Source organism: Gorilla gorilla, chromosome 8 (assembly GCF_029281585.2).
Source record: "Gorilla gorilla gorilla isolate KB3781 chromosome 8, NHGRI_mGorGor1-v2.1_pri, whole genome shotgun sequence".
In the NCBI taxonomy this organism is placed as follows: domain Eukaryota; kingdom Metazoa; phylum Chordata; class Mammalia; order Primates; family Hominidae; genus Gorilla; species Gorilla gorilla.
Window position 1 is genome coordinate 145,975,399 of NC_073232.2, and position 21,669 is coordinate 145,997,067.

At 49.8% G+C, this 21,669-nt stretch overlaps 2 long non-coding RNA genes across 5 annotated transcripts; both read left to right on the plus strand.

Annotated features, from left to right (window-relative positions):
• Positions 1-1,300, plus strand: LOC134759259 (uncharacterized). Of its 2 annotated transcripts, none has more exons than XR_010135333.1 (3): positions 1-164; positions 502-698; positions 920-1,300. It is a non-coding gene; the product is annotated as an uncharacterized lncRNA (long non-coding RNA). The 2 variants fall into 2 exon arrangements; XR_010135334.1 differs by having other exon boundaries at positions 6-300; positions 557-698.
• A 2,834-nt stretch (positions 1,301-4,134) lies between these two features.
• LOC134759260 (uncharacterized) lies at positions 4,135-20,765 on the plus strand. Of its 3 annotated transcripts, XR_010135336.1 has the most exons (8): positions 9,380-10,000; positions 10,094-10,326; positions 14,541-14,598; positions 14,692-14,924; positions 17,276-17,333; positions 17,427-17,659; positions 19,720-19,777; positions 19,871-20,765. It is a non-coding gene; the product is annotated as an uncharacterized lncRNA (long non-coding RNA). The 3 variants fall into 3 exon arrangements; XR_010135337.1 differs by lacking the exons at positions 9,380-10,000; positions 10,094-10,326 and adding an exon at positions 4,135-4,385 and having other exon boundaries at positions 19,871-20,762; XR_010135335.1 differs by lacking the exons at positions 9,380-10,000; positions 10,094-10,326; positions 14,541-14,598; ... (3 more) ...; positions 19,720-19,777; positions 19,871-20,765 and adding exons at positions 4,135-4,385; positions 6,457-6,514; positions 6,608-6,838; positions 6,912-7,617.
• Positions 20,766-21,669: the final 904 nt, after the last annotated feature.

Genomic DNA, 21,669 nt, shown 5'->3' on the forward strand with positions numbered 1-21,669 from the left:
TTAAATTTACATATATATATATATACGTTTTTTCTTTTTGATACCAGGTCTCACACTGTCACCCAGGCTGGAGTACAGTGGCACAACCTCTGCTCACTGCAGCCTCCACCTGCCAGGCTCAAGCAATTCTCCTGCCTCAGCCTCCCGAGTAGCTGGGATTACAGGTAAGTGCCACCACACCCAGCTGATTTTTGTGTTTTTTGTAGAGACGAGGTTTCGCCGTGTTTCCCAGACTGTTCTCAAACTCCTGAGCTCAAAGCAGTCCACCCACCTTGGCCTCCCAGAGTGCTGGGATTACAGGTGTGAGCCATCTTGCTCATTCTAGTTTAAACTTTTGAGTGGTTTGTGTCTCCTGATTGGACTCCTACAAATACAGAATTGATGCTAGGAAGGGTACCAGGAGATAGACGCACACAGATGGGATTTGGGAATAGGTTTGGTTATCCAAAGAGCAGTGCTGAGCTCCTTGCTAATGGGATATGGGATGCTGGTGATTTCCAGGAAGTGAGCTCACAATGACTCAAGCTGCCACATAATGTTGATTGTGAAATGCCAGTTGAAGCATATGTCCTGCGAGCTTAGGGGTGCTACAAGTTGACCACTGCAGCAGTAAAGATGACTCTGAAGAATGGCGTGGGATGGATCCTTTCAAATGCACTTGAGCAGCGGTCTCCAACCACAGGGCCACAGAGCTGGAGGTGAGCAGCAGGCGAGTGAAGGGAAACTTCATCTGTGTTTCTAGCCCCTCCCATCGCTTGCATGACCACCTGAGCTCCATGTCCTGTCAGATCAGCAGCAGCATTAGATTCTCATAGGAGCACAAACTCTGTTGTGAAGTGTGCATGTGAGGGATCTAGGTTGTGTACTCCTTATGAGGATCTAATGCCTGATATTCTGTTACTGTCTCCCATCACCCCAGATGGACAGTCTAGTTGCAGGAAAACAAGCTCAGAGATCCCACTGAGTCTACGTTATAGTGAGTTGTAGAATCATTTCATTATATATTACTATGTAGTAATAATAGAAATAAAGTGCACAATATATGTAATGCACTTGAATCATCCTGAAATTATTCCCTCACTCCCAGTCTGTGGAAAAATTGTCTTCCACACATTCACTCTGTTTTTTGGTAGAGGCAGGGTCTTAATATATTGCCCAGGCTGATCTCAAACTCCTGGCCTCAAGTAATATACCTCTCTCAGCCTCCCAAAGTGCTGAGATTACAGGCATAAGCCACCACCCTCAACCAAGACTTTCTTAAACCAAATAAAAATTAAGTGAGATTACTTGAGCCCAGGTGGTCAAGGCTGCAGTGGGCTGTGATTTCGCCACTGCACTCCAGCCTTGGTGACAGTGAGATCTTGAAAAAAAGAAAGAAGAAAGTAAATAAGAAATGAGCATGGTGGGCATGGGGACAGATGGCAATGTTAAATAGAATGGTCAGGGGTGGCCTCCTAAGTGAAAATTGAGTAAAGATTTGAAGGAGGGGAAGGAGGTGGCCAAGGTGCTGAGGGAAGAGGATTGTACGCAGAAACAATAGAATAAACTGTCTGAGGTGTGTCTCTGGCTCTGGAAGGAGGCCCATGGAGCAGATGGAGAGAGGAAGAGAATTAGGAGAGGGAGCCAGGGAGTTGCTGTGTGGGGATCAGTACAGATCATATAAGCCCTGGGAGGTTATTGGTGGGGCTTTGGCTTTTACTCTGACTCAGATGGGAACTGCGGGAGGGTTCTGAGCAGAGAGGCGACATGATCTGTCTCCCGATTTAAAAGCATTCTCTGGCTGCTGAGTTGAGAAAGACTGTGGGAAGATGTGATAGAAGCATGGGGGCCAAGCTTTGGCAACATCCAGGCGGGAGATGATGGTGGTCCTGACCAGGGTCGTGGTGGTGTTGAGAGATGGTCAGAGGGGAGAAGTAGGGGAGGAGGCCAGGGAGTTGCTGGGTGGGGATCTTTAGTAGATGTCGAAGACAATCAACAGGATTTCCTGACAGACTGGATATGGGGTGTGAGAGAAGGCAGGGGTCAAGGTTGAGTTTGATTGTTACTGAAATTATTAAGTAATTTTAAAAAACACTACTGCCTTTCCCAATCCTACCAAGTATGGGATGCTAGATTAAAGAAATCTCTTCAGGCTCATTGCAATGGCTCATGCCTGTAGTCCCAGCTCTTTGGTAAGCAGAGGTGCGAGTATCTTTTAAGGGCAGGTGTTCAAGACCAGCCTGGACAACACAGCAAGATCTGCTCTTTACAAAAATATTTTTCAAAATTAAATAAATGTAGCTAGGCATGGTGATGTGTACTTGTAGTTTCAGCTACTCAGGAGGCTGAAGTGGGCAGATCTCTTGAGGTCAGGAGTTTGAGGCCAGCTTCGGCAACATAGCAAGAACCCTCACTCTACAAAAAAATTAAAAAAAAACCAGGCATGGTGACACTCAACTGTACTACCAGCTATTGGGGAGCTGAGGCAGGAAGATGGCTTGAGCCCAGGAGGTCGAGGCTGCAGCGAGCTGTAAATGCACAGCTGCACTCCAGTCTGGGTGACAGAGCAGTACCTGTCTCACAATACAAATAAAAATACAAGTAAAATAATATCTCAAGTCAGAGCCTTTTGGCTCTGCAGCCCTTGCAACCCCTCAGCCGTGCAGTGGGGTTTGCATCGCTGGGAATGAGGAGACCCCTGCCCGGTGTTGTTGCCTGACTAATCAGTGTTTTAAAACATACATTAATTGGGGTGGGCGCAGTGGCTGACACCTGTAATCCCAGCACTTAGGGAGACCCAGGCGGGTGGATCACCTGAGGTCAAGAGTTCAAGACCAGCCTTGCCAACATGGTCAAACTCCTTCTCTACTAAGAAAATACAATAATTAGCTGGACATGGTAGTGGACACCTGTAATCCCAGCTACTTGGGAGGCTGAGGTAGGAGAATCACTTGAACCTGCGGGGCGGAGGTTGCAATGAGCTGAGATTGAGCCACTTCATTCCAGCCTGGGCAAGAGAACAAGACTTTGTCTCAAAGAAAAAAAAGTATTATATCAACATGTAATGGTTTTATTATTAATATGTAATGAATATTAAATATTTTTAAAATCTTATATCAACATGTAATGGCTTCAATATGTGATGAATAATATTTAAAAATTTGGGTCTTATTTTCTAGTTTTCATATAATTATCTACAGAAAGAAATAGTCTTAGAGATCTTCAATAAAGTTGAAAAAGGTAAAGGGATGTTAGACCCCAAAAGATTGAGAATTTCTAGTTTACAAATATTCAGACTAAGCCACATACAACTTGCTACTTGAACTATTTTTTTTCTTTGTTTTTTATTGTAGGAGATGGGGTCTCACCCTGTCACCCAGGCTTGAGTACAGTAGTGCTATCAGAGCTCACTGCAGCCTTGAACTCCTGGGCTAAGGGTACTCCTACCTGAGCCTCCTGAGTAGCTAGGACTGTAGGTATACATGACGATACTTGGCTAATTTTTAAATTGTTTTGTAGACATGGGGTCTCACTTTGTTGGCCAGGCTGGTGTCAAACTAATGGCCTCAAGTGACCCTTCCACCCCTGCCTCCCATCCTAGAGGTATGTGCCACCACAAGGAGCACTTGTTCAATTTTCTAAAGAGAAAATTTCTGAAGTAAGGCTGTGGGATGATGGCAGGAAGATAAAAGAAAAACAGAAGAATAAGTTAAAATGACTTATTCACACATATTCTTTTGACAGCAAGAAGAACTTTTAGTATATACATTCCTTACAAACCAACGGCAGATAAACAATGTTGTATAGGAACTTCAACACACACTGTACAATAGTCCCACTTTGCTGACATAAGTTATGGAAATTTCGTGGTTTACTTGAGTGTCGCTACCAGTATCTTGCTTCTCTGATGATTTTTATCAACTTCCTCATCTGTTAACTTCTCTCCAAGGTATGTCATGTCACGACATACTGCCGCTGCAGGAACATGGCCAGTGTCTTCCTATTAAACTTGTAGAATGCTTTCCTAATTTCTCTTTTTACTCTCTGTCTTTGTGTTGTGCATTTTCCTTACTTTTATTGTCAGAAACTCCATAAAGTCAGTCGTACTAATTTATCACGATTTGCTTTATTTATACTTTGCTTATATGGAATTTTGCCCAACAGACCTCATTACAATTTCTAACCTGTTTTATTTTGTTTTTTTTTCTGAGACAGGGTCTCCCTCTGTTGTCCAAGGCTGGAGGGTAGTAGTGCTATCGCAGCTGACTGCAGCCTCAACCTTCCAGGCTGAAGCGATCCTCCCATCTCAACCTCCCACGTGGCTGAGACTACAGGTGCTTGCCACTATGCCCAACTAATATTTGGAATTTTCGTATACGTGGATTCCAGAGGGGTGACAGCGAAACGTGAGTAAGCATGGATTTTGGTATATGCAGAGATGGGGGGCTGGAACTAATTCTGTATACTGAGGGACGACGACTGTATATGTTTTTACAATTACGCTGTAGGATACATACTGTTGCATAGCCTTGAAAATAATAATTTTTAATTGAGTGGAATAATAATAATAATATTGCTAAAAGTAGCAGCTGGCCAGGTGTGGTGGCTCACACTGGTAATCGCAACACTTTGGAAGGCTGAGGCAGGAGGATGGCTTGAGGCCAAGAGTTTGCGATAGGCCTTGGAAACAAAGGGGGAGTCACCATCCCTACAGAAAAATACATGAATTAGCCTAGTGTGGTGGCATGTTCCTGTAGTCCCAGCTACTTGGGAGGCTGAGCCCAGGGAGGATCACTTGAGCCCAGGGAGGCTGAGACTGCAGTGAGTCATGATCAGGCCTCTGCACTCCAGCCTGGGTGACAGAGTGAGACCCTGTCTCAAAACAACAAAAAAGTAGCAGCTAACATCAACTGACCTTTTACCAAGTGCCTATTGATACCATAGTTTAATTTCTTATAACTGTTTCTTATTTCACTTACCAACTCTGTCTTCAGTTACTCCCAGATCTTTACTGTGTTTGTGCAGATGACCTTTTGTTTAGATTGAATTGTCTCCCCAGAAGTAAGATTACTGTGAGTCATGGTGAATGGACATTCTCATTACCCTTGATGTAAATTGACAGGGTTTTGGGTGCCTCCCAGCTATAATCTTAGCACTTTGGGAGGCTAAGAGAGGAGGATTGCTTGAGGCCAAGAGTTGGAGGAGGCAGTATGGCAGTATGGTGAGACCATGTCTCCATTATTTTAAAAAATTGACAGGCTTTACCCGGGAAGGCTTATACACAATTTAAACACCCCTCATAGTATAAGAAAGTGCCCATTTCACTGCACCTTTGCCAGCACAGGGTATTATAATTTAGTAAGTCATTTTTTGTTTGATTATTTTAAATAGACAAAAGACCTCATGTTACTTAACTTGTCACATTTCAACATCTTTCCTCAGCTTATTAGCTCTATTTCTTTTCTGTCTTTAAACGGTTGTTCTTGTTTTGTTCTTTGAGACAGGGTCTTGCTCTGTCACCAGGCTGGACTGTAGTGGCATAATCATGCCTCACTGCAGCCTTGACCTCCCAGGCTCAAACTTCAGCATTCCGAGTAGCCGGGACTACAAGTGTGCACCACCACTCCCAGCTAACTTTTTTCTTCTTTTGGATAGAGACAGGGTCTCACTGTGTTGTCCAGACCGGTCTCTAGCTCCTGGCCTTAAAGAATCCTCCTGCATTAGCTTCTCAAATTGCTGGAATTTCAGGCATGAGTCACCATGCCTGGCATGGCCTGGGCTAGTCCTGTATTCTCTAGCATTCTCTTTACTTTGTGCTAGCCAATCTCTCATTATGCTGTTCACCTGTTATAATGAATAATTCTCCATATTAAATTTTACCACTTTAAACTTTTGAGTGGTTTTTGCTTCCTGATTGGACTCTGACTAATATGTTAGGAAGGGTCCCAGGAAATAAACCCACACAGATGGGATTTGGGCATAGGTTTGGTTTCCCAGGGGGCAGTGCTGAGCTCTTTGCCAGTGAGAAATGGGATGCTGGTGATTTCCAGGAAGTGACCTCACAGTGACTCAAGCTACCACTTACTGTTGATTGTGACGAAATGCCAGCTGAGGCACATGCCTTGGGAGCTAAGTGGTTGCTGCCCTTGACCACTATGAAGACTGGTGTGGGAAGGGTCGCTTTGGATCCACTTGAGCAGGGGTCCCCAACCCCTGAGCCATGGAGCCATAGGGAGCCACACAGCAGCAGGTGAGTGGTGTCGAGTGAGGGAGTGAGGGAAGCTTCGTCTGTATTTAGAGCCACTCCCCTTTGCTCACATTCCCGCCTGAGCTCCACCTTCTCAGATGAGCAGCAGCATTAGATTCTCATAGGAGAACGCACCCTGTTGTGAACCGTGCATGTGAGGGATCTAGGTTGCGCTGTCCTTATGAGAATCTAATACCTATTGATCTGTCACTTTCTCCCATCACGCTCAGGTGGGACCATCCAGTTTCAGGAAAACGAGCTTAACACGCCCACTGATTCTACATTATGGTGAGTTCTATAATTATTTTATTATATATTACAGTGTAATAATGGAAATGAAGTGCCGAATAAATGTAAATGTGCTTAAATCTTTTGGCCCAGCTCCTACCTCCCGGCAGCCTCGCCAGGCCCAGAACTCTCTCCACTCAGCCTGTACAGACCAAGCTCATGACACAATGGCCTATTTAGGCCCATACCCTACCTCACAGCAGTCTCTGCAGATGAGCCTACTGCCTCACAACAGCCTCCACAGGCACAGCTCCATCGTTACAATGGCCTCTTTAGACCCAGCCCCTGCCTCCCAGCCTTCTCTCCAGGCCCTGAAGTTTCTCCGTAAGTTGAGGTAGCTGGGAGTACATGTAGGTATACATGACGATACTTGGCTAATTTTTAAATTGTTTTGTAGACATGGGGTCTCACTTTGTTGGCCAGGCTGGTGTCAAACTAATGGCGTCAAGTGACCCTTCCACCCCTGCCTCCCATCCTCGAGGTATGTGCCACCACAAGGGGCACTTGTTCAATTTTCTAAAGAGAAAATTTCTAAAGTAAGGCTGTGGGATGATGGCAGGAAGATAAAAGAAAAACAGAAGAATAAGTTAAAATGACTTATTCACACATTCTTTTGACAGCAAGAAGAACTTTTAGTATATACATTCCTTACAAACAAACCAACGGCAGATAAACAATGTTGTATAGGAACTTCAACACACACTGTACAATCTTCCCACTTTGCTGACATAAGTTATGGAAATTTCGTGGTTTCCTTGAGTGTCGCTACCAGTATCTTGCTTCTCTGATGATTTTTATCAACTTCCTCATCTGTTAACTTCTCTCCAAGGTATGTCATGTCACGACATACTGCCGCTGCAGGAACATGGCCAGTGTCTTCCTATTAAACATGTAGAATGCTTTCCTAATTTCTCTTTTTACTCTCTGTCTTTGTGTTGTGCATTTTCCTTACTTTTATTGTCAGAAACTCCAGAAAGTCAGTCGTACTAATTTATCACGATTTGCTTTATTAATTTATACTTTGCTTATATGGAATTTTGCCCAACAGACCTCATTACAATTTGGGCCAGGGCCCAGGGTTCGGGTTGTTTTAGGGTCAGGGCCAGGGCCCAGGGCTAGGGGTGTTTTAGGGTCAGGGCCAGGGCCCAAAGTTAGGGTTGTTTTAGGGTCAGGGCCCAGGGTTAGGGTTTTAGGCTCAGGGCCAGGGCCCAGGGTTAGGGTTTTAGGCTCAGGGCCAGTGCCCACGGTTAGGGTTTTAGGCTCAGGGCCAGGGCCCAGGGTTAGGGTTTTAGGGTCAGGACCAGGGCCCAGGGTTAGGGTTTTAGGCTCAGGGCCAGGGCCCAGGGTTAGGGTTTTAGGCTCAGGGCCAGGGCCCAGGGTTAGGGTTTTAGGCTCGGGGCCAGGGCCCAGGGTTAGGGTTTTAGGGTCAGGGCCAGGGCCCAGTGTTAGGTTTGTTTTAGGGTCTGGGCCAGGGCCCAGGGTTAGGGTTGTTTTAGGGTCAGGGCCCAGAGTTAGGGTTTTAGGCTCAGGGCCAGGGCCTCGGGTTAGGGTTTTAGGCTCAGGGCCATGGCCCAGGGTTAGGGTTAATTAAGGGTCAGGGCCAGGGCCCAGGTTTAGGGTTGATTTAGGGTCAGGGCCAGGGCCCAGGTTTAGGTTTGTTGTACGGTCAGGGCCAGGGCCCAGTGTTAGGGTTGTTTCAGGATCAGGGCCCTGAGTTAGGGTTGTTTCATGGTCAGGGCCCAGGGTTAGGGTTTTTTCAGGGTGAGGGCCCAGGGTTTTGGTTGTTTTAGGGTCAGGGCCCAGGGTTAGGGTTGTTTTAGGGTCAGGGCCCAGGGATAGTGTTGTTTCAGGGTCAGGGACCAGGGTTAGGGTTGTTTCAGGGTCAGGGCCCAGGGTTAGGGTTGTTTCAGGGTCAGGGCCCTGGGTTAGAGTTGTTTCAGTGTCAGGGCCCAGGGTTAGGGTTGTTTTAGGGTCAGATCCTTGGCGCAGGTTTAGGGTTGATTTAGTGCAAGGGCCAAGGGTTAGGGTTGTTTTAGGGTCTGGCCAGGGCCCAGGGTTAGGGTTGTTTTAGGTCAGGGCCAGGGCCCAGGGATAGGGTTGTTTTAGGGTCAGGGCCAGGGCCCACGTTTAGGGTTGTTTTAGGGTCAGGGCCAGGGCCTAGGGTTAGGCTTGTTTTAGGGTCAGGTCGAGCGCCCACGGTTAGGCTTGTTTTAGGGTCAGGGTCAGGGCCAGGGCCCAGTGTTAGGCTTGTTTTAGCGTCAGGGCTAGGGCCCAGGGTTAAGGTTGTTTTAGGGTCAGGACCTGGGCCAAGGGTTAGGCTTGTTTTAGTGCCAGGGCCCAGGGTTAGGCTTGTTTTAGGGTTAGGGCCAGGGCCCAGGGTTAGGCTTGTTGTAGGGTCATGGCCAGGGCCCAGGGATAGGGTTGTTTTAGGGTCAGGGCCAGGGCCAAGGGTTAGGGTTGTTTTAGGGTCAGGGCCAGGGCCCAGGGTTAGGCTTTTTTTAGGTTCAGGGCCAGGGCCCAGGGTTAGGGTTATTTTAGGGTCAGTGCCCAGGGTTAGTGTTGTTTTAGGGTCAGTGCCCAGGGTTAGGGTTGTTTTAGGGTCAGGGCCAGGGCCCAGGGTTAGGGTTGTTTTAGGGTCAGGGCTAGGGCCCAGGTTTAGGCTTGTTTTAGGGTCACGGCCAGGTCCCAGGGTTAGGGTTCTTTTAGGGCCAGGTCCCATGGTTAGGGTTTTACAGTCAGGGCCAGGGCCCACAGTTAGGGTATTAGGCTCAGCGCAAGGGCCCAGGGTTAGGGTTTTAGGCTCAGGGCCATGTCCCAGGGTTAGGGTTTTAGGGTCAGGGCCTGGGCCCAGGGTTAGGTTTTTACGGTCAGGGCCCAGGGTTAGGGTTTTAGGGTCAGGGCCCAGGGTTAGGGTTTTAGGGTCAGGACCCAGTGTTAGGGTTTTAGGGTCATGGCCCAGGGTTAGGGTTTTAGGGTCAGGGCCCAGGATTTGGGTGATTTCCAGGAAGTGACCTCACAGTGACTCAAGCTACCACTTACTGTTGATTGTGATGAAATGCCAGCTGAGGCACATGCCTTGGGAGCTAAGTGGTTGCTGCCCTTGACTACTATGAAGACTGGTGTGGGAAGGGTCGCTTTGGATGCACTTGAGCAGGGGTCCCCAATCCCTGAGCCATGGAGCCGTAAGGAGCCACACAGCAGGTGAGTGGTGTCGAGTGAGGGAGTGAGGGAAGCTTCGTCTGTATTTACAGCCACTCCCCTTTGCTCACATTCCCGCCTGAGCTCCACCTTCTCAGATGAGCAGCAGCATTAGATTCTCATAGGAGAACGCACCCTGTTGTGAACCGTGCATGTGAGGGATCTAGGTTGCGCTGTGCTTATGAGAATCTAATACCTATTGATCTGTCACTTTCTCCCATCACGCTCAGGTGGGACCAGCCAGTTTCAGGAAAACAAGCTTAACACGCCCACTGATTCTACATTATGGTGAGTTCTATAATTATTTTATTATATATTCCAGTGTAATAATGGAAATGAAGTGCCTAGTAAACGTAAATGTGCTTAAATCTTTTGGCCCAGCTCCTACCTCCCGGCAGCCTCGCCAGGCCCAGAACTCTCTCCAGTCAGCCTCTACAGACCAAGCTCATGACTCACAATGGCCTATTGAGGCCCATACCCTACCTCACGGCAGTCTCCGCAGATGAGCCTACTGCCTCACAACAGCCTCCACAGGCACAGCTCCATCGTTACAGTGGCCTCTTTAGACCCAGCTCCTGCCTCCCAGCCTTCTCTCCAGGCCCTGAACTTTCTCCGTAAGTTGAGGTAGCTGGGACTGTAGGTATACATGACGATACTTGGCTAATTTTTAAATTGTTTTGCAGACATGGGGTCTCACTTTGTTGGCCAGGCTGGTGTCAAACTAATGGCCTCAAGTGACCCTTCCACCCCTGCCTCCCATCCTCGAGGTATGTGCCACCACAAGGGGCACTTGTTCAATTTTCTAAAGAAAAAATTTCTAAAGTAAGGCTGTGGGATGATGGCAGGAAGATAAAAGAAAAACAGAAGAATAAGTTAAAATGACTTATTCACACATATTCTTTTGACAGCAAGAAGAACTTTTAGTATATACATTCCTTACAAACAAACAAACGGCAGATAAACAATGTTGTATAGGAACTTCAACACACACTGTACAATATTCCCACTTTGCTGACATAAGTTATGGAAATTTCGTGGTTTCCTTGAGTGTCGCTACCAGTATTTTGCTCCTCTGACGATTTTTATCAACTTCCTCATCTGTTAACTTCTCTCCAAGGTATGTCATGTCACGACATACTGCCGCTGCATGAACACGGCCAGTGTCTTCCTATTAAACATGTAGAACGCTTTCCTAATTTCTCCTTTTACTCTGTGTCTTTGTGTTCTGCATTTTCCTTACTTTTATTGTCAGAAACTCCAGAAAGTCAATCGTACTAATTTATCACGATTTGCTTTATTAATTGATACTATGCTTATATGGAATTTTGCCCAACAGACCTCATTACAATTTGGGCCAGGGCCCAGGGTTCGGGTTGTTTTAGGGTCAGGGCCAGGGCCCAGGGCTAGGGGTGTTTTAGGGTCAGGGCCAGGGCCCAAAGTTAGGGTTGTTTTAGGGTCAGGGCCCAGGGTTAGGGTTTTAGGCTCAGGGCCAGGGCCCAGGGTTAGGGTTTTAGGCTCAGGGCCAGTGCCCACGGTTAGGGTTTTAGGCTCAGGGCCAGGGCCCAGGGTTAGGGTTTTAGGGTCAGGACCAGGGCCCAGGGTTAGGGTTTTAGGCTCAGGGCCAGGGCCCAGGGTTAGGGTTTTAGGCTCAGGGCCAGGGCCCAGGGTTAGGGTTTTAGGCTCGGGGCCAGGGCCCAGGGTTAGGGTTTTAGGGTCAGGGCCAGGGCCCAGGGTTAGGGTTTTAGGCTCAGGGCCAGGGCCCAGGGTTAGGGTTTTAGGATCAGTGCCAGGGCCCAGGGTTAGGGTTTTAGGGTCAGGTCCAGGGCCCAGGGTTAGGGTTTTAGGGTCAGGTCCAGGGCCCAGGGTTAGGGTTTTAGGGTTAGGGCCAGTGCCCAGGGTTAGGGTTTTAGGGTCAGGTCCAGGGCCCAGGGTTAGGGTTTCAGGGTCAGGGCCAGGGCCCAGGGTTAGGGTTTCAGGGTCAGGGCCAGGGCCCAGGGTTAGGGTTTTAGGGTCAGGGCCTGGGCCCAGGGTTAGGTTTTTAGGGTCAGTGCCCAGGGTTAGGGTTTTAGGGTCAGGGCCCAGGGTTAGGGTTTTAGGGTCAGGGCCCAGGGTTAGGGTTTTAGGGTCATGGCCCAGGGTTAGGGTTTTAGGGTCAGGGCCCAGGGTTAGGGTTGTTTTAGGGTCAGAGCCCAGGGTTAAGGTTGCTTCAGGGTCAGGGCCCAGGGTTAGGGTTGTTTCAGGGTCAGGGCCCAGGGTTAGGGTTGTTTTAAAGTCAGGGTCCAGGGTTAGGGTTGTTTTAGGGTTAGGGCCCAGGGTTAGGGTTTTAGGCTCAGGGCCAAGGCCGTGGGTTAAGGTTGTTTTAGGGTCAGGGCCAGGGCCCAGGGTTAGCGTTGTTTTAGGGTCAGGGCCAGGGCCCAGGGTTAGGGTTGTTTTAGGGTCAGGGCCAGGGCCCAAAGTTAGGGTTGTTTTAGGGTCAGGGCCCAGGGCTAGGGTTGTTTTACTGTCAGGGCCCAGGGTTAGGGTTGTTTTAGGGTCAGGGCCCAGAGTTAGGGTTGTTTTAAAGTCAGGGTCCAGGGTTAGGGTTGTTTTAGGGTTAGGGCCCAGGGTTAGGGTTTTAGGCTCAGGGCCAGGTCCGAGGGTTAGTGTTTTAGAGTCAGGGTCAGGGCCCAGGATTAGGGTTGTTTTAGGGTCAGGGCCAGGGCCCAGGGTTAGGGTTGTTTTAGGGTCAGGGCCAGGGCCCAGGGTTAGGGTTGTTTTAAAGTCAGGGTCCAGGGTTAGGGTTGTTTTAGGGTTAGGGCCCAGGGTTAGGATTGTTTGAGGATCAGGGCCCAGGGTTAGGGTTGTTTCAGTGTCAGGGCCCAGGGTTAGGGTTGTTTCAGGGTCAGGGCCCAGGGTTAGGGTAATTTCAGGGTCAGGGCCCAGGGTTAGGGTTGATTCAGTGTCAGTGCCCAGGGTTAGGGTTGTTTCAGGGTCAGGGTCCAGGGTTAGGGTTGTTTTAGGGTCAGGGCGTAGGGTTAGGCTTGTTTTAGGGTCAGGGCCCAGGGTTAGGGTTGCTTTAGTGTCAGCGGCGAGGGTTAGGTTTGTTTTAGGGTCAGCGGCCAGGGTTAGGGTTGTTTTAGAGTCAGGGCCCAGGGTTAGGGTTGTTTTAGGGTCAGGGCCAAGGTTTAGGGTTGTTTTAGGGTCAGGGCCAAGGGTTAGGGTTGTTTTAGTGTTAGGGCCCAGGGTTGGGGTTGTTTTAGGTTCAGGGCCCAGGGTTAGGGTTGTTTTAGGGTCAGGGCCCACGGTTAGGGTTTTAGGATCTGGGCCAGGGCCCAGGGTTAGGGTTTTAGGCTCAGGGCCAGGGCCCAGGGTTTGGGTGGTAGGCTCAGGTCCAGGGCCCAGGGTTAGGGTTTTAGGCTCAGGGCCAGGGCCCAGGGTTAGGGTTTTAGGCTCAGGGCCGGGGCCCAGGGTTAGGGTTTTAGGCTCAGGGCCAGGTCCCAGGGTTAGTGTTTTAGAGTCAGGGTCAGGGCCCAGGGTTAGGATTGTTTTAGGGTCAGGGCCAGGGCCCAGGGTTAGGGTTGTTTTAGGGTCAGGTCCAGGGCCCAGTGTTAGGGTTGTTTTAGGGTCAGGGCCTGGGCCAGGTTTAGGGTTGTTTTAGGGTCAGGGCCAGGGCCCAGGGTTAGGGTTGTTTTAGGGTCAGGGCCCTGGGTTAGCGTTTTAGGCTCAGGGCCAGGGCCCAGGGTTTGGGTTTTAGGCTCAGTTCCATGGCCCAGGGTTAGGTTTATTTTAGGGTCAGGTCCAGGGCCCAGGTTTAGGGTTGTTTTTTGGTCTGTGCCAGGGCCCAGGGTTAGGGTTGTTGTAGGGTCAGGGCCAGGGCCCAGGGTTAGGGTTGTTTTAGGATCAGTGCCCGGTCCAAGGGTTACGGTTGTTTTAGGGTCAGGGCCCAGGGTTAGGGTTGTTTTAGGGTCAGGGCCCAGGAATAGGGTTGTTTTAGGGTCAGGGAACAGGGTTAGGGTTGTTTTAGGGTAAGGGCCCAGGGTTAGGGTTGTTTTAGGGTCAGGGCCCAGGGTTAGGGTTTTAGGATCTGGGCCCTGGGCCCAGGGTTACAGTTTTAGGGTCAGGGACCGGGGCCCAGGGTTAGGGCTTCAGGGTCAGGGCCCGGGGCCCAGGGTTAGGGCTTCAGGGCCAGGGCCCGGCGCCCAGGGTTAGGGCTTCAGGGCCAGGGCCCGGGGCCCAGGGTTAGGGCTTCAGGGCCAGGGCCCGGGGCCCAGGGTTAGGGCTTCAGGGTCAGGGCCCGGGGCCCAGGGTTAGGGCTTCAGGGTCAGGGCCCGGGGCCCAGGGTTAGGGCTTCAGGGTCCGGGCCCGGGGCCCAGGGTTAGGGTTTTAGGGTCAGGGCCCGGGGCCCAGGGTTAGGGTGATTTCCAGGAAGTGACCTCACAGTGACTCAGGCTACCACTTACTGTTGATTGTGATGAAATGCCAGCTGAGGCACATGCCTTGGGAGCTAATTGGTTGCTGCCCTTGACTACTATGAAGACTGGTGTGGGAAGGGGCGCTTTGGATGCACTTGAGCAGGGGTCCCCAACCCCTGAGCCATGGAGCCGTAAGGAGCCACACAGCAGGTGAGTGGTGTCGAGTGAGGGAGTGAGGGAAGCTTCGTCTGTATTTACAGCCACTCCCCTTTGCTCACATTCCCGCCTGAGCTCCACCTTCTCAGATGAGCAGCAGCATTAGATTCTCATAGGAGAACGCACCCTGTTGTGAACCGTGCATGTGAGGGATCTAGGTTGCACTGTTCTTATGAGAATCTAATACCTATTGATCTGTCACTTTCTCCCATCACGCTCAGGTGGGACCATCCAGTTTCAGGAAAACAAGCTTAACACGCCCACTGATTCTACATTATGGTGAGTTCTATAATTATTTTATTATATATTCCAGTGTAATAATGGAAATGAAGTGCCTAATAAACGTAAATGTGCTTAAATCTTTTGGCCCAGCTCCTACCTCCCGGCAGCCTCGCCAGGCCCAGAACTCTCTCCAGTCAGCCTCTACAGACCAAGCTCATGACTCACAATGGCCTATTGAGGCCCATACCCTACCTCACGGCAGTCTCCGCAGATGAGCCTACTGCCTCACAACAGCCTCCACAGGCACAGCTCCATCGTTACAATGGCCTCTTTAGACCCAGCTCCTGCCTCCCAGCCTTCTCTCCAGGCCCTGAACTTTCTCCGTAAGTTGAGGTAGCTGGGACTGTAGGTATACATGACGATACTTGGCTAATTTTTAAATTGTTTTGCAGACATGGGGTCTCACTTTGTTGGCCAGGCTGGTGTCAAACTAATGGCCTCAAGTGACTCTTCCACCCCTGCCTCCCATCCTCGAGGTATGTGCCACCACAAGGGGCACTTGTTCAATTTTCTAAAGAAAAAATTTCTAAAGTAAGGCTGTGGGATGATGGCAGGAAGATAAAAGAAAAACAGAAGAATAAGTTAAAATGACTTATTCACACATATTCTTTTGACAGCAAGAAGAACTCTTAGTATATACATTCCTTACAAACAAACAAACAGCAGATAAACAATGTTGTATAGGAACTTCAACACACACTGTACAATCTTCCCACTTTGCTGACATAAGTTATGGAAATTTCGTGGTTTCCTTGAGTGTCGCTACCAGTATTTTGCTTCTCTGATGATTTTTATCAACTTCCTCATCTGTTAACTTCTCTCCAAAGTATGTCACGTCACGACATACTGCCGCTGCACGAACACGGCCAGTGTCTTCCTATTAAACATGTAGAATGCTTTCCTAATTTCTCTTTTTACTCTCTGTCTTTGTGTTCTGCATTTTCCTTACTTTTATTGTCAGAAACTCCAGAAAGTCAATCGTACTAATTTATCACGATTTGCTTTATTAATTTATACTATGCTTATATGGAATTTTGCCCAACAGACCTCATTACAATTTGGGCCAGGGCCCAGGGTTAGGGTTGTTTTAATGTCAGGGCCCAGAGTTAGGGTTGTTTTAGGGTCAGAGCCCAGGGTTAGGGTTGTTTTAGGGTCAGGGCCCAGGGTTAGGGTTGTTTAAGGGTCAGGGCCCAGGGTTAGGGTTGTTTTAGGGTCAGGGCCCAGGGTTAGTGTTGTTTTAGGGTCAGGGCCCAGGGTTAGGGTTTTTTCAGGGTGAGGGCCCAGGGTTTGGGTTGTTTTAGGGTCAGGGCCCAGGGTTAGGGTTGTTTTAGGGTCAGGGCCCAGGGATAGGGTTGTTTCAGGGTCAGGGACCAGGGTTAGTGTTGTTTCAGGGTCAGGGCCCAGGGTTAGGGTTCTTTCAGGGTCAGGGCCCTGGGTTAGGGTTGTTTCAGGGTCAGGGCCCAGGGTTAGGGTTGTTTTAGGGTCAAGGCCAGGGCCCAGGGTTAGGGTTGTTTTAGGGTCAGGGCCAGGGCCCAGGGCTAGTGGTGTTTTAGGGTCAGGGCCAGGGCCCAAAGTTAGGGTTGTTTTAGGGTCAGGGCCCAGGGTTAGGGTTTTAGGCTCAGGGCCAGGGCCCAGGGTTAGGGTTTTAGGCTCAGGGCCAGGGCCCAGGGTTAGGGTTTTAGGCTCAGGGCCAGGGCCCAGGGTTAGGGTTTTAGGGTCAGGGCCAGGGCCCAGGGTTAGGGTTTTAGGCTCAGGGCCAGGGCCCAGGGTTAGGGTTTTAGGCTCGGGGCCAGTGCCCAGGGTTAGGGTTTTAGGGTCAGGGCCAGGGCCCAGGGTTAGGGTTTTAGGCTCAGGGCCAGGGCCCAGGGTTAGGGTTTTAGGATCAGTGCCAGGGCCCAGGGTTAGGGTTTTAGGGTCAGGTCCAGGGCCCAGGGTTAGGGTTTTAGGGTTAGGGCCAGTGCCCAGGGTTAGGGTTTTAGAGTCAGGGCCTGGGCCCAGGGTTAGGGTTTTAGGGTCAGGGCCAGTGCCCAGGGGTAGGGTTTTAGGGTCAGGGTCAGGGCCCAGGGTTAGGGTTTTAGGGTCAGGGCCTGGGCCCAGGGTTAGGTTTTTAGGGTCAGGGCCCAGGGTCTGGGTTTTAGGGTCAGGGCCCAGGGTTAGGGTTTTAGGGTCAGGACCCAGGGTTAGGGTTTTAGGGTCATGGCCCAGGGTTAGGGTTTTAGGGTCAGGGCCCAGGGTTAGGGTGATTTCCAGGAAGTGACCTCACAGTGACTCAAGCTACCACTTACTGTTGATTGTGATGAAATGCCAGCTGAGGCACACGCCTTGGGAGCTAAGTGGTTGCTGCCCTTGACTACTATGAAGACTGGTGTGGGAAGGGTCGCTTTGGATGCACTTGAGCAGGGGTCCCCAACCCCTGAGCCATGGAGCCGTAAGGAGCCACACAGCAGGTGAGTGGTGTCGAGTGAGGGAGTGAGGGAAGCTTCGTCTGTATTTACAGCCACTCCCCTTTGCTCACATTCCCGCCTGAGCTCCACCTTCTCAGATGAGCAGCAGCATTAGATTCTCATAGGAGAACGCACCCTGTTGTGAACCGTGCATGTGAGGGATCTAGGTTGCACTGTTCTTATGAGAATCTAATACCTATTGATCTGTCACTTTCTCCCATCACGCTCAGGTGGGACCATCCAGTTTCAGGAAAACAAGCTTAACACGCCCACTGATTCTACATTATGGTGAGTTCTATAATTATTTTATTATATATTCCAGTGTAATAATGGAAATGAAGTGCCTAATAAACGTAAATGTGCTTAAATCTTTTGGCCCAGCTCCTACCTCCCGGCAGCCTCGCCAGGCCCAGAACTCTCTCCAGTCAGCCTCTACAGACCAAGCTCATGACTCACAATGGCCTATTGAGGCCCATACCCTACCTCACGGCAGTCTCCGCAGATGAGCCTACTGCCTCACAACAGCCTCCACAGGCACAGCTCCATCGTTACAATGGCCTCTTTAGACCCAGCTCCTGCCTCCCAGCCTTCTCTCCAGGCCCTGAACTTTCTCCGTAAGTTGAGGTAGCTGGGACTGTAGGTATACATGACGATACTTGGCTAATTTTTAAATTGTTTTGCAGACATGGGGTCTCACTTTGTTGGCCAGGCTGGTGTCAAACTAATGGCCTCAAGTGACTCTTCCACCCCTGCCTCCCATCCTCGAGGTATGTGCCACCACAAGGGGCACTTGTTCAATTTTCTAAAGAAAAAATTTCTAAAGTAAGGCTGTGGGATGATGGCAGGAAGATAAAAGAAAAACAGAAGAATAAGTTAAAATGACTTATTCACACATATTCTTTTGACAGCAAGAAGAACTCTTAGTATATACATTCCTTACAAACAAACAAACAGCAGATAAACAATGTTGTATAGGAACTTCAACACACACTGTACAATCTTCCCACTTTGCTGACATAAGTTATGGAAATTTCGTGGTTTCCTTGAGTGTCGCTACCAGTATTTTGCTTCTCTGATGATTTTTATCAACTTCCTCATCTGTTAACTTCTCTCCAAAGTATGTCACGTCACGACATACTGCCGCTGCACGAACACGGCCAGTGTCTTCCTATTAAACATGTAGAATGCTTTCCTAATTTCTCTTTTTACTCTCTGTCTTTGTGTTCTGCATTTTCCTTACTTTTATTGTCAGAAACTCCAGAAAGTCAATCGTACTAATTTATCACGATTTGCTTTATTAATTTATACTATGCTTATATGGAATTTTGCCCAACAGACCTCATTACAATTTGGGCCAGGGCCCAGGGTTAGGGTTGTTTTAGGGTCAGGGCCAGGGCCCAGGGTTAGTGTTGTTTTAGGGTCAGGGCCAGGGCCCAGGGCTAGGGGCGTTTTAGGGTCAGGGCCAGGGCCCAAAGTTAGGGTTGTTTTAGGGTCAGGGCCCAGGGTTAGGGTTTTAGGCTCAGGGCCAGGGCCCAGGGTTAGGGATTTAGGCTCAGGGCCAGGGCCCAGGGTTAGGGTTTTAGGCTCAGGGCCAGGGCCCAGGGTTAGGGATTTAGGCTCAGGGCCAGGGCCCAGGGTTAGGGTTTTAGGCTCAGGGCCAGGGCCCAGGGTTAGGGTTTTAGGCTCAGGGCCAGGGCCCAGGGTTAGGGTTTTAGGGTCAGGGCCAGGGCCCAGGGTTAGGGTTTTAGGGTCAGGGCCAGGGCCCAGGGTTAGGGTTTTAGGCTCGGGGCCAGGGCCCAGGGTTAGGGTTTTAGGGTCGGGGCCAGGGCCCAGGGTTAGGGTTTTAGGCTCAGGGCCAGGGCCCAGGGTTAGGGTTTTAGGATCAATGCCAGGGCCCAGGGTTAGGGATTTAGGGTCAGGTCCAGGGCCCAGGGTTAGGGTTTTAGGGTTAGGGCCAGTGCCCATTGTTAGGGTTTTAGGGTCAGGGCCTGGGCCCAGGGTTAGGGTTTTAGGGTCAGGGCCAGGGCCCAGGGTTAGGGTTTTAGGGTCAGGGCCAGGGCCCAGGGTTAGGGTTTTAGGGTCAGGGCCTGGGCCCAGGGTTAGGTTTTTACGGTCAGGGCCCAGGGTTCGGGTTTTAGGGTCAGGGCCCAGGGTTAGGGTTTTAGGGTCAGGGCCCAGGGTTAGGGTTTTAGGGTCATGGCCCAGGGTTAGGGTTTTTGGGTCAGGGCCCAGGGTTAGGGTGATTTCCAGGAAGTGACCTCACAGTGACTCAGGCTACCACTTACTGTTGATTGTGATGAAATGCCAGCTGAGGCACATGCCTTGGGAGCTAATTGGTTGCTGCCCTTGACTACTATGAAGACTGTTGTGGGAAGGGTCGCTTCGGATGCACTTGAGCAGGGGTCCCCAACCCCTGAGCCATGGAGCCGTAAGGAGCCACACAGCAGGTGAGTGGTGTCGAGTGAGGGAGTGAGGGAAGCTTCGTCTGTATTTACAGCCACTCCCCTTTGCTCACATTCCCGCCTGAGCTCCACCTTCTCAGATGAGCAGCAGCATTAGATTCTCATAGGAGAACGCACCCTGTTGTGAACCGTGCATGTGAGGGATCTAGGTTGCGCTGTTCTTATGAGAATCTAATACCTATTGATCTGTCACTTTCTCCCATCACGCTTAGGTGGGACCATCCAGTTTCAGGAAAACAAGCTTAACACGCCCACTGATTCTACATTATGGTGAGTTCTATAATTATTTTATTATATATTCCAGTGTAATAATGGAAATGAAGTGCCTAATAAACGTAAATGTGCTTAAATCTTTTGGCCCAGCTCCTACCTCCCGGCAGCCTCGCCAGGCCCAGAACTCTCTCCAGTCAGCCTCTACAGACCAAGCTCATGACTCACAATGGCCTATTGAGGCCCATACCCTACCTCACGGCAGTCTCCGCAGATGAGCCTACTGCCTCACAACAGCCTCCACAGGCACAGCTCCATCGTTACAATGGCCTCTTTAGACCCAGCTCCTGCCGCCCAGCCTTCTCTCCAGGCCCTGAACTTTCTCCGTAAGTTGAGGTAGCTGGGACTGTAGGTATACATGACGATACTTGGCTAATTTTTAAATTGTTTTGCAGACATGGGGTCTCACTTTGTTGGCCAGGCTGCTGTCAAACTAATGGCCTCAAGTGACCCTTCCACCCCTGCCTCCCATCCTCGAGGTATGTGCCACCACAAGGGGCACTTGTTCAATTTTCTAAAGAAAAAATTTCTAAAGTAAGGCTGTGGATGATGGCAGGAAGATAAAAGAAAAACAGAAGAATAAGTTAAAATGACTTATTCACACATATTCTTTTGACAGCAAGAAGAACTGTTAGTATATACATTCCTTACAAACAAAGAAACGGCAGATAAACAATGTTGTATAGGAACTTCAACACACACTGTACAATCTTCCCACTTTGCTGACATAAGTTATGGAAATTTCGTGGTTTCCTTGAGTGTCGCTACCAGTATTTTGCTTCTCTTATGATTTTTATCAACTTCCTCATCTGTTAACTTCTCTCCAAAGTATGTCATGTCACGACATACTGCCGCTGCAGGAACACGGCCACTGTCTTCCTATTAAACATGTAGAATGCTTTCCTAATTTCTCTTTTTACTCTCTGTCTTTGTGTTCTGCATTTTCCTTACTTTTATTCTCAGAAACTCCAGAAATCAATCGTACTAATTTATCACGATTTGCTTTATTAATTTATACTATGCTTATATGGAATTTTGCCCAACAGACCTCATTACAATTTGGGCCAGGGCCCAGGGTTAGGGTTGTTTTAGGGTCAGGGCCAGGGCCCAGGGTTAGGGTTGTTTTAGGGTCAGGGGCAGGGCCCAGGGTTAGGGTTGTTTTAGGGACAAGGCTCGGGCCCAGGTTTAGGGTTGTTTTAGGGTCAGGGCCAGGGCCCAGTGTTAGGGTTGTTTTAGGGTCAGGACCTGGGCCCAGGGTTAGGCTTGTTTTAGTGCCAGGGCCCTGGGTTAGGGTTGTTTTAGGGTCAGGACGCAGGGTTAGGGTTGTTTTAGGGTCAGGGCCCAGGGTTAGTGTTGTTTTAGGGTGAGGGCCCAGGGTTGGGTTTGTTTTAGGGTCAGGGCCAGGGCCCAGGGTTATGGTGATTTTAGGGTCAGTGCCCAGGGTTAGGGTTGTTTTAGGGTCAGTGCCCAGGGTTAGGGTTGTTTTAGGTCATGGCCAGGGCCCAGGGATAGGGTTGTTTTAGGGTCAGGGCCAGGGCCCAGGGTTAGGGTTGTTTTAGGGACAGGGTCAGGGCCCAGGGTTAGGCTTGTTTTAGGGTCAGGTCCTGGGCCCACGGTTAGGCTTGTTTTAGAGTCAGGGCCAGGGCTCAGGATTAGGCTTGTTTTAGGGTCAAGGACAGTGCCCAGTGTTAGGGTTGTTTTAGGGTCAGGACCTGGGCCCAGTGTTAGGCTTGTTTTAGTTCCAGGGCCCAGGTTTAGGGTTGTTTTAGGTCAGGGCCAGGGCCCAGCGTTAGGGTTGTTTTACGGTCAGGGCCAGGGCCCAGGGTTAGGCTTGTTTTAGGGTCAGGGCCAGGTCCCAGGGTTAGGCTTGTTTTAGGGTCAGGGCCAGGGCC